At 37.8% G+C, this 23,004-nt stretch overlaps 1 protein-coding gene across 2 annotated transcripts in view; it reads right to left on the bottom strand.

Annotated features, from left to right (window-relative positions):
• FRY (FRY microtubule binding protein) overlaps nucleotides 1-23,004 on the bottom strand; it is a 434,668-nt gene that overhangs the window by 351,302 nt on the left and 60,362 nt on the right. The gene's annotated exons all lie outside the window — the stretch shown is intronic.

The raw sequence follows: 23,004 nt of genomic DNA, 5'->3' as shown, positions 1-23,004 counted from the left end.
AACACAAATACCTAACTAGTTGACATTAGCGGAAGAAAGGAGGTTATACAAAGAAAAAATAATAAGAGTTCACACAAACTGAAATATTTAGGTAAAGAGCTACTATGGAAGGATAAGGCCTGAACACTTACTCTAACCTTATAGGGTGGGTTTTCTTGATTCACAAATGGCTCAAACATGACTCTTAACAACTGCTTTGGTTAAGTTTCAAAATGAGTGAGGGCAAAAATTAATCACCAGAAAGCCACTTTTTATTTTTTAGTTATACAACAAAAGAGGAAGAAGAGAGGGAATTCCAGTGCTAATTCCACTTAATTTACATTTCTGGATTCTAAATGATACACAATCCATTTGGGCAATGACAACAACCCCATATCCAGGGCAGGGGCAGGACTTTATGAGGCAAGAGAGCAAGGCTTTCTGTAGCTAGCAGAAGGGGCAGACAGGTTGGATTGTGTAGCCCACAGCTCTATTGCCTGCCACAGTGATTGTGCCTCCCTGTGAACCTCAGTCCCTCTGGAAACATTCACCCCTGAACACACAATGGGGTTCCTGGAGGTATAAACAGGATGTCCACCAGGGGCATACAGCTGCTACACACATGGAGTGCAACATTCATTTATTGAGCTCCTTCACCTATCAGAAATTTAAGTCTGGGGTAGAAGGTGGAATTTAAAGAACTGGACAGAGTTCCTGAGCTCAAGGAACATAGAGTTTGAACCAAGGAGAATAAGGCTACCTGGCCAGATTAGTTGTCTGGCTGGCTCCTATGAAGAAGTCAGAATATACCTTGAATAAGAAAAAGCAGGGGACAGGAAGACATGAAAGTTCCATCAGATGCATTTAATGAAGAATTGAAATAGAAAAATGAATATAAAAAAACAATAGTAAACATAATTTGGGTTAACAAACGAGCCAGTGTTTGCACTGAGTTTCACAAATGCAGCAGACTATACTGCCTGTTCACGAGTTCATAGGATTATCAGAGTAAAGTGCAATATTTTAGAAGCAAAATTAAGAACATTTCCTTAAAATTACATACGAATTCTGACTTGTGTACTTCTGAGAAAGTACAAAAATTCAAATAAAGTTTCAAAACGTATATCAGCCTTCAGAAGGAAGAGAGTAGGAATGAGTATCTAGATTTGGTTTAAAAAATTGCTGATGGAAATTGCTGTAGTCTCATTTTTGACTTATTAGTAACTAAGCAACTTACTACTAGAGGAATGAACTTCTAAAAACCAGCTGAACTTTCACGAGGGCTATAAAACATCTTAATGTCCTTGACACTTGATAATAAATGCATTTCTCACAGGACCAGGAGGCAGCTGAGTGAGGTGGAAGTAGTTCAGGGGCTAGAGTCCCAGGATACATTAGTCTTTCTGAGGATTGAAAAGGCACGCTATGGAAAGTGCAGCTCACACTGCCTGGGGCATAGTAGTTATTAAGTAAAATCAACTTCTTACTCCTTCCTCTTACAAACACTAAATCAAATTGCATGGAATAATTGTAGACTAAACAACTCACTATATTATATGGGGTGGGTCAGGGGATGACTAGCTTTTAAAAGTCTTAATAGTGTTATCTGACTTCTCAAATAATGCATATGTAATGCTTTGCTGAAAATTAAAATCAATGAAGGATTACAAGCCACAAAGCATATTATATTCTGGGAGACAGCTGAAAACGCACTGTATGAAGGTAAGGCATTCTCCTAGACCCTAAGGAATTTACCATATAGTATGGCATTGCTTTGGTCTGGCAAACAGGTGAAAGATTTTGAACTTGAAATCAGGAAACCTGCATCTGGGGAAGACTGGATGGCTCAGCGGTTGAGCGTCTGCCTTTGGCTCAGGTCGTGATCTTGGGGCCTTGGGATCGAGTCCCACATCTGGCTCCCTGCATGGAGCCTGCTTCTCCCTCTGCCTATGTCTCTGACTCTCTCGCTCTGTCCCTCTCATGAATGAATAAATAAATAAAATCTAAAAAAAAAAAAGGGAAATCTGGGTCTGATTTTAGATTCTGGCATTTATTAACTGTGTGACTTAGGGTAAGTTAACCTCTCTGAGCTTCTGTGTCTTCATCTTTAAAGCAAGAATGATAGCATCAGCTACACAGGAGGTAGTGGTAGAAGAGTAAACAAGGTAATTCTCATGAAAACCCCTGGGTATAAGACCTGGGATGGAGTTGGCCCATAATGAACAGGGTTGTCTCAGAATCCTTGTGAGCTGCATTGAATTTTACAGGTAATTCCAGGTAACAAGAGCAAAACTCCCCTTATCTTCATGCAATATAAGAAATAGAAATAAGAACACATACTGAACATCATTTTGTAATAAAATGATATTTTTATAAAATGTAAGAAAACCCAGGCAAAACAGACACTTTGAAAAAGGGGGAAATTATTTCCATGACAAAGGCATTTGCCACTTTACATAAGGTACTTCACCACCAGATTCACTGGGTTTCAGACTCTACGTGTAGAAAACACACGTGCATGCATATATCCATCTGTCCACAGATATGTACATAGACACAAGTCCATCTTTTTGTATCTCAAGAGGCCATCAATACGTGTTACATACAAATATTTAAGTAAGTAAAAAAGGAAGAAAAATTCAGTTTTGAATCCATGTTTACACTGTTCCTTTTTCCTGCCCCCCTCCCACTCCAACTTTCACTAACACAAGTTGGAGACTCGAGAGGACAAAGGTAGAAAGGGCACTGTCACACGCAGGCTGCATTGCTTATTCACTGAGCTAGTTTCATTCCATTTGCCCTCCTCTCCCACCACCCCACCACCCGCCCCATCTAACCTCAGTGGCTCTGCTAGGAGAACTATAATGCAAGGTGATGGCAATCCTTTTCCAATGTGGCTTTGGGGGTAAAACTGTGATCAGGTCATAATGGAACGATGGCACATGCGGTGCCTGGGGCGGGGTCCAGACTGGGAAAATGAGTGGGAAGAATGAAATTCTCTAACCTTGGAGGTCTGGTTAGGAGCTGGGCAGTGGAAGGAATTTGTTCCTCCTTTCCAACAGGTGCGGCTCTGGCTCCTCAGATTTGAGACTCTAGACCCACAGCTGCCCTCTACAGGCCCTGCACTCTGCCTGAATAAATAGAAGGTTTATTTATTGAACTTGTGTCAACACAAACTAACCTCTGTCCCAGAGAAAGAAAAAAAGGGTACTCCAAAAGCATTTAGCTGGCTATTTTAAGTTCTGGCCATTTGAGAGAAGTTTCCCAAGCTGCAATGGCAGACAGGGCACATTCCCCCTAGAAATGATCTCACTTTACTTCATTCGCATGTCTTTTTGGTTAAGAAGTCAGGTGGAGTGGAGCTGTGGAAAAAAGGGTCAGGAAAATTGTTTGATACTTACTTTTAAGCAACTAGCTAGCTACCTGTGAAACAAGGCTTTAAGCTGTTCACTGTCCCAGTATGGAAAACAAAGAGTTTGAATGATATGGTTTTGACAATCCCCACAAGCTCCAAACATAATATGACTCTATAGGACACAATGAAAAAAAATTTTTTTAAAAGATTTTATTTGTTTGACAGAAAGAGAAAGTGCACACACAAGTAGTCAGAGCCGCAGGCAGAGGGTGAGGGAGAAAGCAGCTCCCCACTGAGCAGAGAGCCTGATTTGGGCCTCGTTCCCAGGACCCTGGAGTCTTAGCCGACTGAACCACCCAGGCACCCCATATAATGAATAAATTTTGAACTAAGATTGCCATTACTAAATTGAAACAAATTAAAAGAAATAAGTTAAATATATGACTTAAGATGACAGAAATAACATAAATCTAAAGAAGATGGGATGGAAAGATTTAGAAGACATATAAAACCAGAAAGTTATGCATTAAAACCCTGTAGAACTGATGAATCTAAGAACTGGAGATTAAAAAAAAAAAAAAAAAGATCCAAACTTCTGCCAAAGGTAAAGCTTAAACTTGGGAGAAAGTATAAATATATTACTTTAGGAATAAAAAGGGAAATGTATGATGAAAGGCAATGTAGACACTCTGTGTTAACAAATTTTAAAATCTGCAGGAAATAGACAATATCAATGGGAAGCCATTACCAAAGCGGCCCCCCAAAAATCTGGACATCCCAGTGTGCTGATAATCATGAAAGAAATTGTAGCAATGACTAAAACATAAAACCCCATTTCCCCAAAGCCGCTACCACCGATTTTTTTAATAAGCAAATGTTAAAGAACGTATATTTCTATCTTACTCAAATCATTCTGGAGAACAGAAAAAGATGGAAAAAATTACAATTTGTTTAATAAAATTCACATATTTAAAAATAGCAGAAAAATACAGTGCTCAAAACAAACAAGGAAGCAAAGTAGAAATCAAGTCTGATATCACTTAGGGATATATAGATGCAGGAATCTTAATAAAATATTAGGAAATCAAGGGAGTGTAAAGAAGATTATAACCAAATAGACTTTATTTCAGTAATGCAAAAAGAGTTCAAGCTTAGAAAATTTGTTAATAATTAATTACTTCAATCCATTATCTCAAGTGGAAAACACATGCTCATTTCAATCACTTAATAAAATTCACTTTATGATCACAGAAATTATAGTTTGGTAAGATTATAAGATTAATAAAATAAAATTATAATCTAAAACTAGCCAACCTATTACAGAAAATGGTGAAACCCTTATAGGTATTCTCCAAAACATCAGAAATTGATAGTATCTAACAATTTTACCTATGAATTCTGACTAATGTAATAAAACAAAATAGAACTAGCTGCATTTTTTTTGCAGATTATATGAATTTATACTTGTAAAACCCATTACTGAAAAATCTTCAGAATTAATGATTTTAGTAAGAAAGCTCATTGCCATAATAATATAGGAAAAAATCATTGTTTTCCCATGTATTATTAGCAATAATGCATTGAGATACAAATTTTCTACAAAGACCCAATTCATAATAAAAATAAAGACAAGTACAGGATTTATGCCATGACTTCTAAGATTAGCTTATTATAATTTCTACAACTAGCTTACATAAAATAGCTTGCTAAATAAGAGGTTTATATGCATTATTGCATATACTATTCATAGTAGTGATATAAAGTATTTCCATATCCATTTTACAGATGAAGAAACTGAGGCTACAGAGTGTTAATATACAAGCTAAAAACTGATAGACTCTGAATTCAATCCCAGGAGACAAACATCACTGTTTGCATTATTTCTATAAAATATAAAAGAACCATGAAAAACTATAAAAGCTACCAGAGATAGGCAAAGCAGTTACACAAATATACAAAGATCAACTGATTTCCTACCTAGCAGGAAAAAAAAAAAAAGCAAAGAAAAGAAAATAGAAAGAAAAGAGAAACTTGGTTTCCAACTATAGTCAGAGATATTAAAAACCTAAGACTAAACAAGAAATTTGTGGAACCCATAAAAAGAAAAAATATTACAAAATGTTGCTGAGGGACCAAAAAGCAGCAGGCTGTAAGAATAAAGAAAACACTGATTTTTTTCCCAAATTAATCTATAAATCAGGTGAATTTACAATAAGAAAAAGATTTCTCTGGAACATACAAAATGATTCTAAACTAATCAGAGAAATCTGGATGACACTAACTTAATCAATGATCAGAGCTAACATTCTCCTGTATTGGCACAAACTGACATCATGTTTGATATGACATGAGAAGGACACAATATTGCTACTATGATTTCCTGCCAAAAAAAAAAAAATGAGTAACTTGAATTTAATCATGAAGAAACATTAGAGAAACTTCAATTGGGAGCGTTCCACAATTGGCCTGCAGTCTCTAAAAAAAACATGGAGGTCAAAAAAGAGAATGAGGATGTCTTGCTCTGCAATAAAAGACACTAATGAAACAACTATGTATGTACTATGTAATTCTGGATCGAATCCTGGACTTCTGGGGGCAGAAGAGTGGCGGGTAAGTGGGAGAAGGAAGAGGATGGTGCTGGTATTGGTATAAATACCTATAAAGGACATTATCAGGGCAATCGACAAAACTTGAATATGGACTGTGGTGAGGTAATGTTAAATTTTCCTAATTAGATAAGTGTACTGTAGAAATATACAAAAATATCTTTGGCCTTATGAAATACATATTGAAATATTTAGGGTATCTGCACTGCAGTTGTATCTGCAACTAATTCTCAAATACCTTGAAAAAAAGGTGTGTGAGTGTGTGTGTGTGTGTGTGTGTGTGTGTGTGTGTGGTGTACGTATACAGGAAAATAGGGAGGAAGAGAAAGAATAATATGAAGGATAAAGCAAATAGAACAAAAGGTAAATAATTGGTAATTCTGAGTAAAAAGTAAAGGAGAGTTCCTCATAACGTTCTTCCAACGCTTCTCTATGTTTGTAATCATATCAACATGAAAAGCTACAACTACATATATGTTATATATACATTCAGTATAATATGAATGTATTATAGTTTGGTAAGATTATAAGATTAATAAAATAAAATTATAATCTAAAACTAGCCAACCTATTACCTATTGTAATCATATCAACATGAAAAGCTACAACTACATATATGTTATATATACATTCAGTATAATATGAATTATATATATAATGAGTGGTGTATACTCCTGGACATGAAAATACGTTTGGAAACCACAATAATTAAAAAAAAAATGTAGTAGCATAAGAAATCAGGAGGAATAGTAAGATAAAATAGAAAGCAGAAGCAGATACAAGTACAAGTAAGAATTCAGAATATGATAAAGTTGAAATCTCAAATTAGTAAGGAAAGTTAATCATGGTGTAGAGAAAGATTTTCAAAGTATGGAATGAGGACAGAAAGTATAAAAAAAGAGGTAGTAGACTTGACTATGTACATATTTTAAGAGTTATGTATAAACTCCACAGAGAAGTAAGCTAAGGTCATGAACAAGTAATTAATTCAGAGATGAATGAATAACAGCCAATAAATATATGGAAAAAACTTCAACCTTACTAATGATCACAGAAATGCAAATGAGATAACAGTGAGAATTTTTTTTACTGATTGAGTTATAAAAGAATAAAAATGATATTTTCCATTGTTGGGAAGGGTGCCCCAAATGGGCACACATATAATAGAAAACTACACCGACATTAATAATGATATATACATTTATTGATCTGGAATGATGTCCACAGACTTCCCTTTCCCCTGACCAACTCACAATTATTCATTAGTTCTCAGTATATACTTTCCCTAAGCTTTTCCTGATCAGATACCTTCACAGTATCTTGTATTCATCCTTGTCAGTCATCACAATTTAATTATATCTGTAGCTGCCTAATGATGTCCCAGTTTGGGTTTCTCTGAAAGCAGGGCATGAGAGACAAAGACTTGTGCAGGAGTTTTATTTGGGAGATGGTCCAAGGGTACAGGAGAGAATGCGTGAGAAACAGTGAGACAGAGAAGAAAGAAATACCAATAAAGGATGATTGTTGAGCAGTTAAGTCTGGGCAACTACTCGATCCTGCTGTGAACCTAATGAGGAACCTTGTAAGAGTGCCTGCCGGTTGTCCTAATGAAAAACAGGGGACTGGGACATTTGTCTACTTTATCAATTAGCTCACATCACCACTGAATAAGGCCTGCCTCTGGGATGTGCTTATGTGTAAGCAAAGTGAGCTTCTGAGGTATCAGAAAAGTCAAGGGAAGAAACATGGAAATATTTCTTGGTGCATGCTTCAGGTATGAAGGTGTAGTGTGCACAGACCATGAATAGAGGTCAGCCATTGGGGGGTTGAGGCAGGGCACAGAGACTGGTTCCTACATATATATATCTTTCAAGGGTCCTAGCTCAGAGTAGGTATCTAATAAATATCTGTTCAATGAAATAGTTTATAAAATATTACATTTTATATGATCCTGCTTTAGTAAAAAAAAAGATGTGTGAATATGTGTGCATATGTATGCAACACATATTAATGTATAAGACATAAGGTAATGGAGAAAATTTCAAAAATAGAATGAAATGATTATATCACTATTTTAGAAAGAGAACTTTAATAAAAACATGGAGAAATAGGTGGTAAGAGGGGAAGAAACTATTTATGGGCCAGGCATTGTGCCATGCATAGAATTCTGTGGGATTCTAATTCAGAGCTCCCCCATTTCCACACCTGTGCTCTTTGTATTGTGCCACAGAATGGTGGGAGGCCTTAGAGGAAGGCTGGGTGCAGGGGAACAGCTGCAAGATAGCGTGTAGCTGATGTTGCTGAGATTGGGACAAGGACAATATGAATGTAGAGACCTGAACAGAGAGAGATTTTACAATTAGGATATAGAGAACTAAATGGCAGGCTTGGGACGCCTGAGTGGCTCAGTGGTTGAGCGTCAGCCTTCGCCTCAGGGTGTGATCCCGGAGTCCCAGAATCAAGTCCCCATCGGGCTCCATGCATGGACCCTGCTTCTCCTCCGTCTGCCTATGTCTCTGCCTCTCTCTGTGTCTCTTGTGAATAAATAAATAAAATCTTAAAAAAAAATAAATGGCAGGCTTGGGGAAAGCCACACGGGAAAGGAAGGAGTCAGGGATGACCCCAAGATTTTGCGTTTGAGAGATGGTAATGTTATTAAGACAGGAGGTACCAACAATTTGGGAAAACACAGGCTGAGTCCAACTTAGGTTATGTTGATTCTGAGGTACCTGAGAGACAGGATGTGGAATATTCAGGAACTACAGATGGGGAGTTTGGAGCTCAGGAGGGCCAGCACTGGGGACAGTTAGGAGTCACCAGTCTATGGCATCTCGGTAATAGCTCAATCCAAAGAAAATAGACAATTGCTCAAAAAAGAGCATTTGGAATAGTAAGCAAGGCTAGTGTGAATCCAATAATAGTAACACTTAAAAAGAAAGTAAAAGAGCAGTGACTAAAATAACACCTAAAGACAATAATATCTTGGAATTCAAGGAAGAAGAGCTTTTTAAAGGGGGAATTTCAAGGAGTCTAAAATAATGCTTTGTAGAATCACTGGGCATCGGGGTGATCCTGCCCTTAAAACTAAGAGGGCATCCAAAAGAACATTCCACTAAACTAAGCTGCACGAGGGCAGGGATTGTGTCTGTCTTAACACACTGTGGTACAGCACAGTGCTTGGTCTAAAAGAGTACCTGGTAAGTATTTAGTAAATGAAGGCAGTAATGTGAGCTGACTTGGAATAATGTCAGAACCCGAACCATAATCATGCCAGCTGGTTGAGTTGAAACTCTGTGGGTGGCACCTGGGTGGCTCAGTGGGTTAGGTGTCTGCCTTCAGCTAAGGTCATGATCTCAGGGGTTCTCAGATTCAGCTTTGCTGCTTGTTTTGGTGGACTCCCTGCTCAATGGGGAGTCTATTTCTCCCTCTCCATCTGCCCCTCCACTCTGCTCCTCCTCCCCTACCCAGCTTATGCTTTTTCTCTCTCTCAAATAAAAAATAAATAAAATCTTTGAAAAGAAATTCTCTTCTTTGATCCCTGCATTTAATAATAGACAGTAGTGGAGAGAAGATTGATTCTTGGTCTTGAAAATGTGTTTTCTAATAAATGGTCTTTTGAATAATTACTTTCTTCAATCCTATTTTCCTACTTTCCTTATGTTCAGCAGAAAGATGTCCTTCTACCCAAATGGCTGTGACTCAAAGCATCCAAGTTAGTGTTGCTTGTATTGTTAAGAAAGTCAAATTACTTGATTCTTTAAATTCTAGGGCAATGAAAATATTTAAAGATCATTTAATGTAGAAAGATATTAATCCTGAAGGTATTTAAAATCCCTTCTTCCTACCTCTTCTCTCTTTTAAACAGACTGCAAAACCTGTCCATTTTTTAAAAAACCTTTTGCCATAAACAAGTGGCTTAAGTATCTTGTAACTGAATAACGATCTTCTCTAAAGTCAGCTCAATTTTTGCAAAATTTCTTAAAGTAATATGTGAGCCATGATTTGATACTTCAGAGATAACTGATGCTACCGAAGTCAAATAATCAGTGACTTAGATTTTTAAAAAAGTTTGATCCACATAAGAGTTTATGCTAAAAGTATGAAGCCAGCTTTAATATGACCACTAATTTTTATACTCACAGATTTTTTAAATTTATTTATTCATGAGAGACACACACACAGAGAGAGAGGCAGAAATAGAGGCAGAGGGAGAAGTAGGCTCCATGCAGGGAGACCGATGTGGGACTCAATCATGGGACTCCAGGATCACGCCCTGGGCCGAAGGCAGGTGCTAAACCGCTGAGCCACCCAGGGATCCCCTATACTCATAGATGTTAAGGTCATAGTAAACATCTTACAAAATGCTCTGTATGCTTTTCATACCAAGAGTCATCTTTTTCACCTTTTAACCCATATTCAGTTGAGGATAAATACATCTATGATTTGAAGAACCCAACAGGTAAATGAAAGGAAAAACAAACTCATTCTGAGAAGGAAATGTAGGATCACAAAGATTGGGTTAGGTGTGACAATATCCTTCTTGGACACTTGTCATTTTCTCCAGATGCATTCTCTATCTCTAGATAGGATTGAGTTTGGGAAATGGAGTCAACCAGATTTCTGAAAATCTGAGTAGGAGTGTTCCTCTTTTATAGTTCAAATTCATGAAAAGATTGGTTACCGTTTACTCTGGTTTAGATGAGCTGGGGATATATTTTTAGAATAGGAAACTTTACAGTTAATAAACAGTCCTGAAAAAGTCATGGAATAGAATGAGCCTCTGTGTTTTTGGAAATAAGCTTTTGGTGTTTAGATTTGCCTTGTTTTTTTCTTTTTCCATCTTCCAAAAATTCAGTTCTGTAGGCTACTTCAGCTCACCTCAGAAGCTTGGTTGTTCAGTGTCCAGCAAGATTTCAGTTGGCACAATGTAGCACAGAATGATGTGCTGAACTATTAAAAATAAATTGAAGAATAGAAAACCCACTTTTTATTTCATCACTATAAAGAGGAAATCTTTGGAAAGAGTAAAAAGGATTTGGTAAGAATGTGCATCTTTTGAAGAAAAGAAAGAAAGCATGAGGATGGTAATTCTTTATCTTAGCTTTGGTATAATCTCTCAATTTCTGAGTTCTTACTCAATCTCCTCTTCATGGGTAAACTGAAGAGTTAGGAATAAACTGACTCAACATAGTGTAGTGATTTGTACCATTTTTTTTTTTTTTGAGAACTGTTACATTCAGTATGGAACTGCTCTTCACTCTGCTATAGAAAAAAAAGAAACAAAAAGCCTCTGTACTGTATGCTTTTCATAATCTCTCTGATTTTATGGCAATGCTGTTCAGACTTGGGTTACAGTTTTCTTTCAAATGTTTGGTTATAGCATTACACAAGGAACACAATATTAAAAATTAAAGGCGTTCAATTTGAATCCGAAATTTCTTTCCTGTTTGTTTCCTAATGGTGAAGGCCCTTTATCTTGCTCTTCAAACTGTAACCCAGTGTCTGTCGTCTCACACACTGGGAGTAAACCGGTGTATCATCAAAGAGTTCTACTTAGCAGCCTGGGAAATGTCCTTCCAAGCTAAATATGGTTCAGCTCCAACTCTTAATATATTACATAAAGCTTCATTCCAATAGCAAATGGAAATGTCTGCGTGATGTCAGCACTAAATTTTATAATTTATATACTAATTCTTGACCTAAAAGAAAAATCTTTACCCATAGAACAAATACACACTAAAATCAACATGAATTTATTGAATGACTATTTTTGCACGAGGCAATGCATTAAATGCATTAAAATACATACAGCATAGTTCCTATCCTTAAGGAATCTAAAGTCTATACTGGAAAATATGGTGTAAAAGTATGAGAATGTAAACAACATTCCAAGGCTTCAGTGACAGTTTATAAGATGTGAAGGACAATTCAAAGCAACTGTGGAAGAGCTGTCATAAGTCAATATATGATTAGTTTCAAAATGAGTCACAGAGACAATCACAGCAGATGCTATACGAATTGAAAGTAAAAGTTAATTACTTCATTTGGGATGAGCAGGAAAATATTAATGGGAAATACCAACTTGGAGCTGGATATCAGAGAATAGGTATTTTTGTATTGGCAGAGAGACATACAGAGAACCTTCTGGAAGTGGCAATGTTGGAAGCTGAAGTGTGGATCAGAAAGCACTTCAGGCAATTCTGACTGTTCATCTTCTGTTCTCACTGCCTGTCTACCCCTTTGGGTTAAAACGAAGAAAATAGTGAGATTGTCTTTATTTAGCAGAGGAGACAATAGTTTTTGGTATAACTGAACGTACCAGAACTAAAATAAATTGGTCCAGAATAGCAAGGTGTGTAAAACAACAAAACCGCTTACTGCCATTAAAGTTGCCTTAATTATAGCTACTAGTTGCTCAGTATAAGAAATAGGCACATTTATAGCAAAGAAAGCAGTCCCAAATTCAGAATGACTTGGTAAGTGTTGCCTATAATATCTGCTCACAAGAACTATTTCCTATCACTACCACCAAGAAATGTCATAACTGTCTGTTACCAAGAACACAGTAAGGCGTCGATTTGGCATAAAGCCAAATGAACTGCAATCAATGGGATGTGGAATTACAAATGGAAAAGCCAATGATTCCTAGACTCATGGTGCTTGTCAAACGTTTATGTGCATATAAATCACTAGTGGAACTGGTTAAAATACAGATTCTTCTTTCAGTTGGTCTGGTGTGGGGCCTGAGATAAATAATTTGCTAATTTATTTTGATTATTTATAACAACCCCCTACAGTAGAATGTACTCTAGGAGGGCAGGATCTTTGTTTACTTTGTTCGCTGATGCATCCCAAGGACCAGAAACAGTGTCTGGTACATGTGAGGCAGTCAATCATTATGTGTTGAATGAGCAGACAGCATAACCCACAAACCCACACACTAGGAGGATGAGTTTGCCAATTCTGACTTTGAGTGATTAGTTTTGCTCAAGAGACACCATTGACTCATTAAAACGAAGAAAGGTCTGCAACAACGACAGAGGTGGCCAACTGGCCAGGTGGCCAGAAGTTTGTACTAGATCATTTTCTGAGTCACTGCCTTTGCCGTGGGGCTCGGCTTGCCTTTGGTTCAGCCTTCACTTGCCCAAAACTTAATGGGCATTAGAATTGACTTGGCATAAATTTCAGCTCATATCTTCTTGTGTCTCTCCCTGTCTACTAGCTGTGACACTCCCTGGATTGTTCATACCTGTAGCCTTGAGCCTTACTGTCTCACAAGTCTTTATCTGAATTCTTTTTTCCAAACACTGTGTGGTTTGGCTTAAGACCTAAATTCCAGGGGATCCCTGGGTGGCGCAGCGGTTTGGCGCCTGCCTTTGGCCCAGGGCGCGATCCTGGAGACCCAGGATCGAATCCCATGTCGGGCTCCCTGTGTGGAGCCTGCTTCTCCCTCTGCCTGTGTCTCTGCCTCTCTCTCTCTCTGTGTGACTATCATAAATAAATTTAAAAAAAAAATTAAAAAAAAAAAAGACCTAAATTCCACATAACCCTGGCTGCTGACCTTCTAAGCTTTGGCAAAGTTGAAAGAATTAGGCATCAATTTGGCACCCACCTTAAAATCACAGTATTACCCTGTGAACTCCTAAAGGCTGTGAGCCTGACCTACCACAAATGTCACAAAGTTTTGAGCAATTGCATGGGTTTCTGCTGTAAGGCCTATGTATTACACTCTCATAACTAGAGAGGCTGAGCTTCCTTTCATACCCAATTAAATTTCTTCTATTTTATGTTCACTTTCTTTACCCAGTTTTATATTAGGCTATGTTTCTATATCTTATTGATTTATAATTTAAAAATATACTCTGGATACTAATTATCATTTATATCCAACATATATATATTTTTCCATTACATGGCTTATTTTAATTCATTTATAGCACTTTATGTGGGACGACTTAATTTTAATATAGTCAGACTTATCAACCATGATGTGTTTTCTGTATCCTGACTGAAAAATCCTTCCATGATAGAAGATTTTGAAGATATTTTTCTTATTTTTGTTATAATTCACATTTAGATCTTTAATTCATCTGGAATTAATTTCTGTATGTGTTCTGAGGTAAATATCTATCTAAAATTCCCCCAAGTTGATCTGCTATGCCAATATCTAGTGCTATGGCACTAGTCTTCTACATATGCATGACTTTGTTTCTGGGGTCTCTACTTTGGTCTGTGTTTCTATCCCTGCACCAATACTACTTTGACTAAATCAATATGGCTTTAAAATTAGTTTTACCATCTGATAGAGCCAATTTCTCCAGATAGCTCTTCTTCAAATATGTCCTAGGTATTTTTGTTCTTTTGTGCTTTCCATATGAATTTTAGGATCAGCTTGTAAAATTCCCAACTCCCACTCATCCACACAAAACCTACTGAGAGTTTGATTGGAATGTTGTTGAGTTTTAAACTCAATTTGGTAAAAACTGACTTTGATACTAAATCTTACCATATAAGAATGTGACCCATCTCTCCTTTGATTTGCATCTTATTTAATTTTCTTTGGTAATGTTTTGTAATTTTCTCCATCAGGATGTCTTTTAGAGGGGCACCTGGGTGGCTCAGTGGTTGAATGTCTGCCTTCGGCTCAGGGCATGATCCCGGGGTCCTGGAATCAAGTCCTGCATTGGGCTTCCCTCAAGGGGCCTTCTCCCTCTGCCTGTGTCTGACTCTCTCTCTGTGTTTCTCATGAATAAATAAATAAAATCTTTTTTATTTTTAAAGGATGTCTTTTAGATTTGTTCCTACATGTATTTTAGCTTTTGTTATTCTTGTCAATGAGCTCCTCCTCACTTCCTCCCCATTCGCCCATGACTTAACACTGTTGGTTGTTGCCAGAAAGCTTTGGCGTTTGCACGTTGTCTGGCAGTCTGGGTTCACAGCTTCCCTAGACTTAGCCACAGGCAGCAGGTTCATCCTTTTTTTTCTTTTTCAAATTTTTAAGGGAAGTGGAGGAATTAGGACGTCTTCTAGGATCTGTCTGATCTTTCAGAGCAAACCTTGTATTGCTGACTTTTGAGCACATGATTTTCCTCTGCTAAGGCTGGTGAGGTGGGGTTCCCAGAAGCAAAGAGCATCAGTCATTTTTAGGAGTCTATTCCACCCAGATTTTCTATTATAAGCCACCTTTTCAGAGACTTACAGGTTAAGTATCTTTCCCACAGTTAGTAAGTGGTACTTACTGAAACCTAAGTTTCCCTGACCCCAGTACCAATGCTCTTACCCTTTGCTACACATTTGTTTCCAAATATTACTTCTCTGAAAAGAAACAGAGCCCAGGCCTCGATAGTGTGAACACAGGCCTTTAACAACTAGACCAAGCTGGTGCCCACACTTCCTTGAAGCCCAGACTGGAGATGGCATTGTCACTAGTCCTGTAGACTCTGCCTTTGTTCTTTTCTTCACTTTTTTCTTTTGTTGTTGTTGTTGTAGTTTTGCATCTTACTTACCATTACTGGTTTATTATATAGACTACAACCCAGGAGCAGCCAGATGGAAGAGATTCTCTGGGCAAGGTATGGGGAAGAAGGGCACAGAGTTCTGTGCCTCTCTGGTCACACCACCCTCCAGAACCTCCACATGTTCAATCCAGAAGCTCCTTAAATCCTGTAGTTTTGACTCTGCACAAATCTATCCCCCTCTGTTTCTCAGTCCTCTCTCACCTTGGCTGGGGTTGACAACCTGCCCACAGCTCCCCCCGCCCCACCTCTCGCACTCTTTTTTTTTTTCTTTTTGTTATAAGAATCTGATCATACCTCTGCTCTGCTTAAGAACTGGTGCCTCCTACAGCAGGTAGAGTAGAACTCACCTCCCTTCCGTGACTTGCGGGAAATCTGGTTCCCATCTCATTCTCTGACTTGACTTCCTACCACTTATTCTCTATTCCTCCAGCCCCACTGCCCTATATTCTGTCTCTGCCAAGACCTCAGAACTTTGGGGCATTTGTCCCTATTATTCTCTCTGCTAGTAGGTTCCTTCAGCAGCATCCTGCATGGCTAAGTCTTTCTTGCAGGTATCAGCTTAAATGTCACTTTAAATATATATATATATACATATATATATATATGTATATATATATTTTTTATTTATTTGACAGAGAGAGAGTACAAGAGAGAGAAGCAGATCTCCTGCTGAGCAGGGAGCCCTATGTGGGGCTTGATCCCAGGACCCTGGGACCATGACGTGAGCCAAAGGCAGACACTTAACTGGCTGAGCTACCCAGGTGCCCCTTACATGTCACTTCTTCAGAGGTCCTCTCTGGCCACCAAAACAAAGAGCCCAACCACTGCCCTGAAAGTTACTCTTCACTGTGTCATCTGGTTCATTACTTCATATAATTTATCATATCTGTACTATTATTATTATTATTAATTTTTGCCCAGAAAAAAACTACCTGAAACATAATTTTTAGCCACTCTTTCTTGCATTTCTTTACCGTATAGCTTCATAGAATGTTTGGCTATGGGGGGGAATGAGTTTGTTGTTTTTGTTTTTGTTTCTAGGTTGTGGTCAAATATACATAATAAAATTTACCATTTTAACCACGTTTAAGTATATAATTCTGTGGTATTAAATCATTTAGAGTATTGAGCAACCATCACTACCACTCATTTCAAGAACTTTCTCATCTTCTCAAACAAAACATCTGTACTTGTTAAACATGAATTCTCCATGTGCCCCAACCCTCAGCTCCTGGTGACCTCTATTCTTTCTGTCTCTCTGAATCTGACTATTGTAGAAACCTCATATAAGTGAAATTATACAGTATTGGTCCTTTAGTGTCTGGCTTGTTTCCCTCAGCATAACCTCAAAGTTTGTCCATGCTGTATAGCATGGGTCTAGATTGCATAGCTTTTTAAGGCTGAATAATATTTAATTGTATGTGTTCATCACATTTGGTTTCTCAATTCATCTATCAACACACATTTATAGTTGTTTCCCCCTTTTGAGCATTGTGAATAATACTGCTATTGTATTAATTCTAAGAAGGTGGTGATTATCTGTCTCTCCTTACTTGATGTGAGCTTCAAAAGGGCAGAGACTACTTAAACAGAACAGTACCTGGCTCCCGCTAGGAATAGTATAAGCCAAGTCCAAGATTACAGGCCAAGTATAATATAATAAACTAAATAATCATACTTGATGAATATAAACAATCAAGGACCCCTTCCTTTAAAGAATCAGCAGCATCTGTCAGCTGGGCAACTGCAGGAGGGCATCATCTGATTTCCTTGCCGCTTCTTGTGTTGTTCCTTTTCAACTCATTCCTTCTACTTCCGCCAGAATTATCTCTTTAAAACACGAATCCGATTAAACACCCTTCTTAAAAACCTTCAGTGGCTTCCCATTTGGTCTTATAATAAGTACAAATTCTTTACCAGGGATTCTAAGGACCTGGGTAAGCAGGCCTGCTTTACCTATTCAGCTTCAGCCCTAGTCAAGCCCCATGTCCAGCCAGAGTGGACTTCTTTGAGTTCCTTGAATGTGGCATGGCATCTCAGGGACACATCTCCTTGCACTGTAGATATCTTATGCTCTATCATCAGTTCCTAGTTGTCCTTTAGATTTGCTTGGACATCACTTATAAGAGAAGCCTTTCCTGACACACCAAGTCTAGGTTAATTCTCCGATTGTATTTGTAGGAATTGCTTGTATTTTTGTCTTCAATTCCTTAGACTATAAACTCCACAAGGGTAGGTGAGGGTAGGAACTGTGTCTCTCTGTTCACTATTGAATCTCAGTGCCTAGCTTGGTGTCTGCACTTAGGGCTCAATAAATATTTAATAAACAAATGAACAGATTGTAAAGAAACAAAATCAGTAATATTATGTTTGAGAAATTAAAAATTATCAACCTAATGGTATGTAGGGGTTCATACACAGCCTTTTGGCCAACTGTGGCCTGTCTGAGGTCTATGAAAAAGATTTTTATATTTTTATTTATTCATTATCCTGATATCAAGGCCTGAGCTGAGATCAAGAGTCAGACACTTAACCAACTGAGCCACCCAGGCTCCCCAGAAAAACATTTTTTAACCTAATTACCTGGATCTCCTACATGACAGGCCAAATGGAGCCTTACCATCTGTCCTTCATAGCAGTGAAACTCACTACCACCAGGTGTCATTCAGGTAGGTGTGGATTAATAAGTAATTATAATTGAAACTCCATGTAATTAATTACTTCATGCTCAAGTTTAATTCCACTGGCATTACATCATGGAACTAGGGGAACTACAAAAGATAACTGAAAGGAAAAAAAAATAGATATGAAAAAAATCCCAAGCAGACTTTTCCCCTGGGGCAGCTAAGAACTTGGAGAATTGGACCAACTACTGTATATCAACACACATTAGGATGAAATAATAAGGGTTGGACAGAGTTGTCTGATTACAACTTTTAGTGGTGTTAAGCGGTATCAAGAAAGAATCTGTCAGCAGACATCAAAAGGATTCAGAGTTGGCCAATATGTCCACATAACACAGAGGCAAGAGCCCCAAATATGATGGCCTGAGTCATCTGGCTTCCCACTCCCACACAGATTTATGGCTTAGTGGCCCATGAATGAAAGAAGGGAGAAAGAAGGAAGAAGAGAGAGGGAGGAAAGGGAAGGAAAGGGGAGGGAAGGAGAGAGGAGGAGAGAGGAGGGGAGAGGAGGGGTGGAGAGGGAGGGGAGGGTAAGGGAAAAGAAGGGGGGGAGGGAAGAGGAGGGGAGGGTAGGGAAGGGGAGGGGAGGGAGGGGAGGAGAAGAGAAGAGTGAAAAGAAAAGAAAGAAAAGAAAAAAGAAAAGGGAGGTTATTACAGTAGTTTTAGTTCAGTGCATTTCATGGTAATCTGTCCTACGGTTTTGCAGTCATACTAAAGACCCCCTCTATCAATATTGAGCACAGATCTAAAATTTGTTTAGACTAGCACTTAACTAAACCTGTTGACATTTACAGAGATTTAGAATGTGTATAATCTCAACTTGTCATGCTAATCACTTACTGCTGTTTATGATGTTTATCACCTGGCTCATCATAATGAAAAACGAACCCTTTGAGACTGATTAAATAAATTGCAATGTATCTCTACAGCAGAAATCTGTCCTGTCTCCCCATCTCCTGTAAAGATGCTATAGAACAGGGATGGGCATTTAGACATTTGGTAAACTATAAATTCCAGAGCCAGAGGTTTAGAATCTGCAGATCCAAGCTAGGCCCTAGGAATCTGAATTTTAACAAATATTCCCAAGAAAGCTTTTTATGGCATAAGTTCATTGAACCATCATACAGAGATCAATACTTATTTATGTGAAAATGTGGAGATCATTAAATGAATAAAACATAGACTATATAATAGTGTGTATTACAAAATAATGTAATAGTATAATCTCATAAAAATACCTAGCTGGACAGATAGATTAATACAGCTAAGTACAGAAAAAAGCTTGGAAGGATAGATACTAAGGTGTTAACAGGAAACTGTTTGATAACATGGTGTTTTTCAAAAAATATTTTTGCTCTGTGTATTATCTAGTTTTCCATAATGTATTTATACTGCTCTTATACTAATAAAATGATATGTTTTTTATCATAAAAGAAATAGTTTTCGAGTTCCTAATATGCATTGAGCATTAGAACTACCAAGATGAAGTCAGGCTCTCATTCTACCTTAAGGAATTCAGTCCCTAGTGGGAGATGACACAATTCCAGGTGGTTTAGGACACAACCTTGAGTCCACCTGCTTGAAGGGCTATGAGAACACCGGCCCCAGCACCTGATCCTCCTGAGGCAGCACAGCTGTAGTGTGGGACAGTACAGCAGCCCCTTGATCTAGCCACAACAGAGCTGTGGAAGGCCAGGAAAAATATTGCCAGTACGGGTGATGGAGAATGATTTGCCATTTTAATGACAGCTGGGCTTTTTTTTTCCCCCTCTAGTAAAAGAACCACCACAACAATAAACAGAACAAGCTTTAAAACAAAACCCAAACTAAAAACAACAAAAAACCTCCAACCCACAACATTAAAAACAAAGAAATAACATAAAAATAAGTGACATTTATAATTTCGGATTGGGACCTCCCTGGGGAAGAATGAAGAGATGGCTGGTATGTTGCTGTGTTTGCGTTCTTGCCTGCTCCCCCTTCTGGCCAGGCTGTTACTCAGCTCTGCCTGCACTCTGCCCAACTAAATCCTGCCTAACCTTCCAGCCTAACCAGTTCCCCGAGTCTAGGAGTCTAGATGTCTCCCCCTAACCCTCCAGTCCTGTAGTATCACCAGCCCTTAAACACACAGTATTTCATCTGATACACACTTGCAAAATCTTGTATGTTTGCTATGTATTATTTATCTCTTGGATTATTTTCATCATATGACAACTCCTTGACAAGAAAATCCTTCATTTCTTCAAGTAAACTACCAAGTCATTGAGGGTAGGGATGATTTAAAAGATAATTCTAGGTACATAGACACAAATATTAGGCACTAAATATGTACTTTTAAATTGAATTATATTGAACAAAAATACTTTATTTAGATTTTTAAAAGCTTAACATTGCAAAAGAAAAACCTGGTTAAACTATAATGTCTGTTTATGAATAAATGCCAGTATAATCTTTCTCACTGCCCATTCTTTTATTTTTTCAGCAATTCTACTTATGCATGTTTTAGCTTAAATTAGGCAGGAGGCATACATAGATCAAATAGCCACGTCCTGTGATTCTAAAAACAGGTTTGGAAATAATTCATTTATTTAATATCTAGCACATGAGAATTACTGAACATTTTAACACATGGGACTGTTTCCTGGGAGAGAGAAAAGATGCAATCTTGAAAGAATAAGAATGTGCCTTCCTTAAACATAGCTAAGAAGAGCCTTAAAAATGCTTTTCTTAAATTCGGCATGGGAAAAAAAAGACCAGCTTTTGAAAAAACATTGATGAAAATGATAAATAATAACAAATGTCTGACTCACATCATAAAGCTATGTTGCATAACTTCCAATATATGTGTTCGAGACAAGGTAGTGCATTATGTAAAAAGCTTCATTTTACTTTTTAACAGCAGAGCCAACGGAAAAGCAGAAGCACATTGTAACATCACTCTAGCACCCTCTGGTGCCCTATTCATGCACACCTTTTTGAGTTCATTATTTGCTGTTTCTGTAGCTATTTGCAAAGGAGCTCTTTGGGAAACCACTAATGTGTCTGCAGGGGAATGTCTCATCTAAGAAAACCAAATAGGGGATCTTACAACCTGACTGTATGCTAATTATGCCCATACATAGGGTTTAGCTCTCTTTGGGGAGCCAAAGCTGGCATTGTACTTAGAAGAATCATACAGGTGAGTAGAGTCTGTAGGGCCCCCAAAGGAAATCTTCATAATCCTATTCAATGCTTGTTTTGTGGAAAATTTGCACAGGAAGTCACAGATCATTAGGTGATCTGATGAGAGCTGAATGTTTGGTGATACTTGCCATATTAAATCTGCTTTATTAAAAAGAAGTTGCATAAATTAGATGAGTGAAGATTTATCACCAAAAGAGATGTCAGACACTTTTTTTGTGTGTGGGAGAAATGCAAATATGCTTCTTCAATACATAGATTTAGCAAACAGATTTAGAAATAACTTCAGAGTTTGGAGTCAACCTAACCTGAAGTGGTAAATTAATAACTGCTACTCAATAAATACTCTAAAACTAAGGGTAAAGTATGTGAGTTATAATGAGACATAAGTATACAAACAAATCAATCTAATACAGTGAGTACAAACCTCTGAAATAAATATACACAAGTGCTAACAGGGTTTGTATTACAGTAGTGAAACTGTCATTTTTTTTCCTTCTATAATTACTTTTTTTTTTTCATTTGGTCTGGCCATGATAGGAAATTACTTTTATAATGGAGGGAAAAGATTCACTTCAATTAATAAAAGTTCTTAAAGGAGAATGTGCTTGCTTAGGTCTTTCTGAAAATATATGTTAAGAAAATGAGGGCATAGGGAGGGGTATTTTGTCCTGTTTCCAACTTCTCCCAGTTGGTAACTATAAATCAAACTTTAATTTATGCTCACTTCACCTACTGCCTTTTTACTCTCTTCCTCACCTAATCCTAAATCCCGAGCGCTAGAAGTAGCTGTCCTCATTTCAGGCTACTGTCTGCCTGTCTTTTTCATTGTCACAGCTGAGTAATTGACAATTAATACATCCAGTTCATCTACTTAGCAACAGGAGGGTGGGGCTCAAAACAGAAGGAAACTACACCAGTAGCATTCTGCAATTGTGAAATGAGAAAGAAAGAATGGGGAACTGGCTAAGGGCCAGAGAAAACTATTTTTAATATGAAATGAAACAATTTTCAGTACTTTCAATACTAAATCTCAAAATGATAAACAAGAAGTGTTTATATTCTTTCATACAAAAACTCTATAATTACAGTCTTAAGAGAGCCATGTGATTAGAATGTCATAAATAGTGCCTTAATGACAAACAAATATGAAGTTCCTTACCCTTGGATCGCTAAATGGGTCAATGGGCTCTGCCTTGGAAATCTCCTTAGGGAAAGGGTGTGGCTTAGCTGAGAGTCAGACTAACTTAGGTTCAGATAGGAGCTCTAGCCACACAGGTGAGAACATGTGCTGTGGTAAATTCTGAGTGAGAATGTTCCAGGATTCTGCCTGCTGTACTTTTCAGCTCATCCTGATCAGGAAAAAGGAGGGAAAAATGAGGAACTAATTGAGATATCTATCCCTAGAGAAGTTCTTAGTATTAGAAGCTTTCCATTTTTGCCAAACTACCTGACACTTATAGCCACAGTCTCCTCAAATGAATGAGAATCTAGAGGTAATGGTTATGTCATAAGGGTCTCGTCTCCAAGTCACAATAACTTCTTCCATCCATCTACCAGAAATCCATCAGATTTACACTGCCATCATGTTTCTTCTGTATGGTGTCCTTGATCACAAATGCAGAAGGAAGAGGTTCCAGCGAACTGAACTGGCCAAATGACTGTGAGTTTTTATTTTATTT

This window comes from Vulpes lagopus, chromosome 8 (genome assembly GCF_018345385.1).
Source record: "Vulpes lagopus strain Blue_001 chromosome 8, ASM1834538v1, whole genome shotgun sequence".
Lineage (NCBI taxonomy): Eukaryota > Metazoa > Chordata > Mammalia > Carnivora > Canidae > Vulpes > Vulpes lagopus.
The sequence above is the reverse complement of the archived record's forward strand: the minus strand, read 5'-3'. Positions and strand labels throughout refer to the sequence as shown.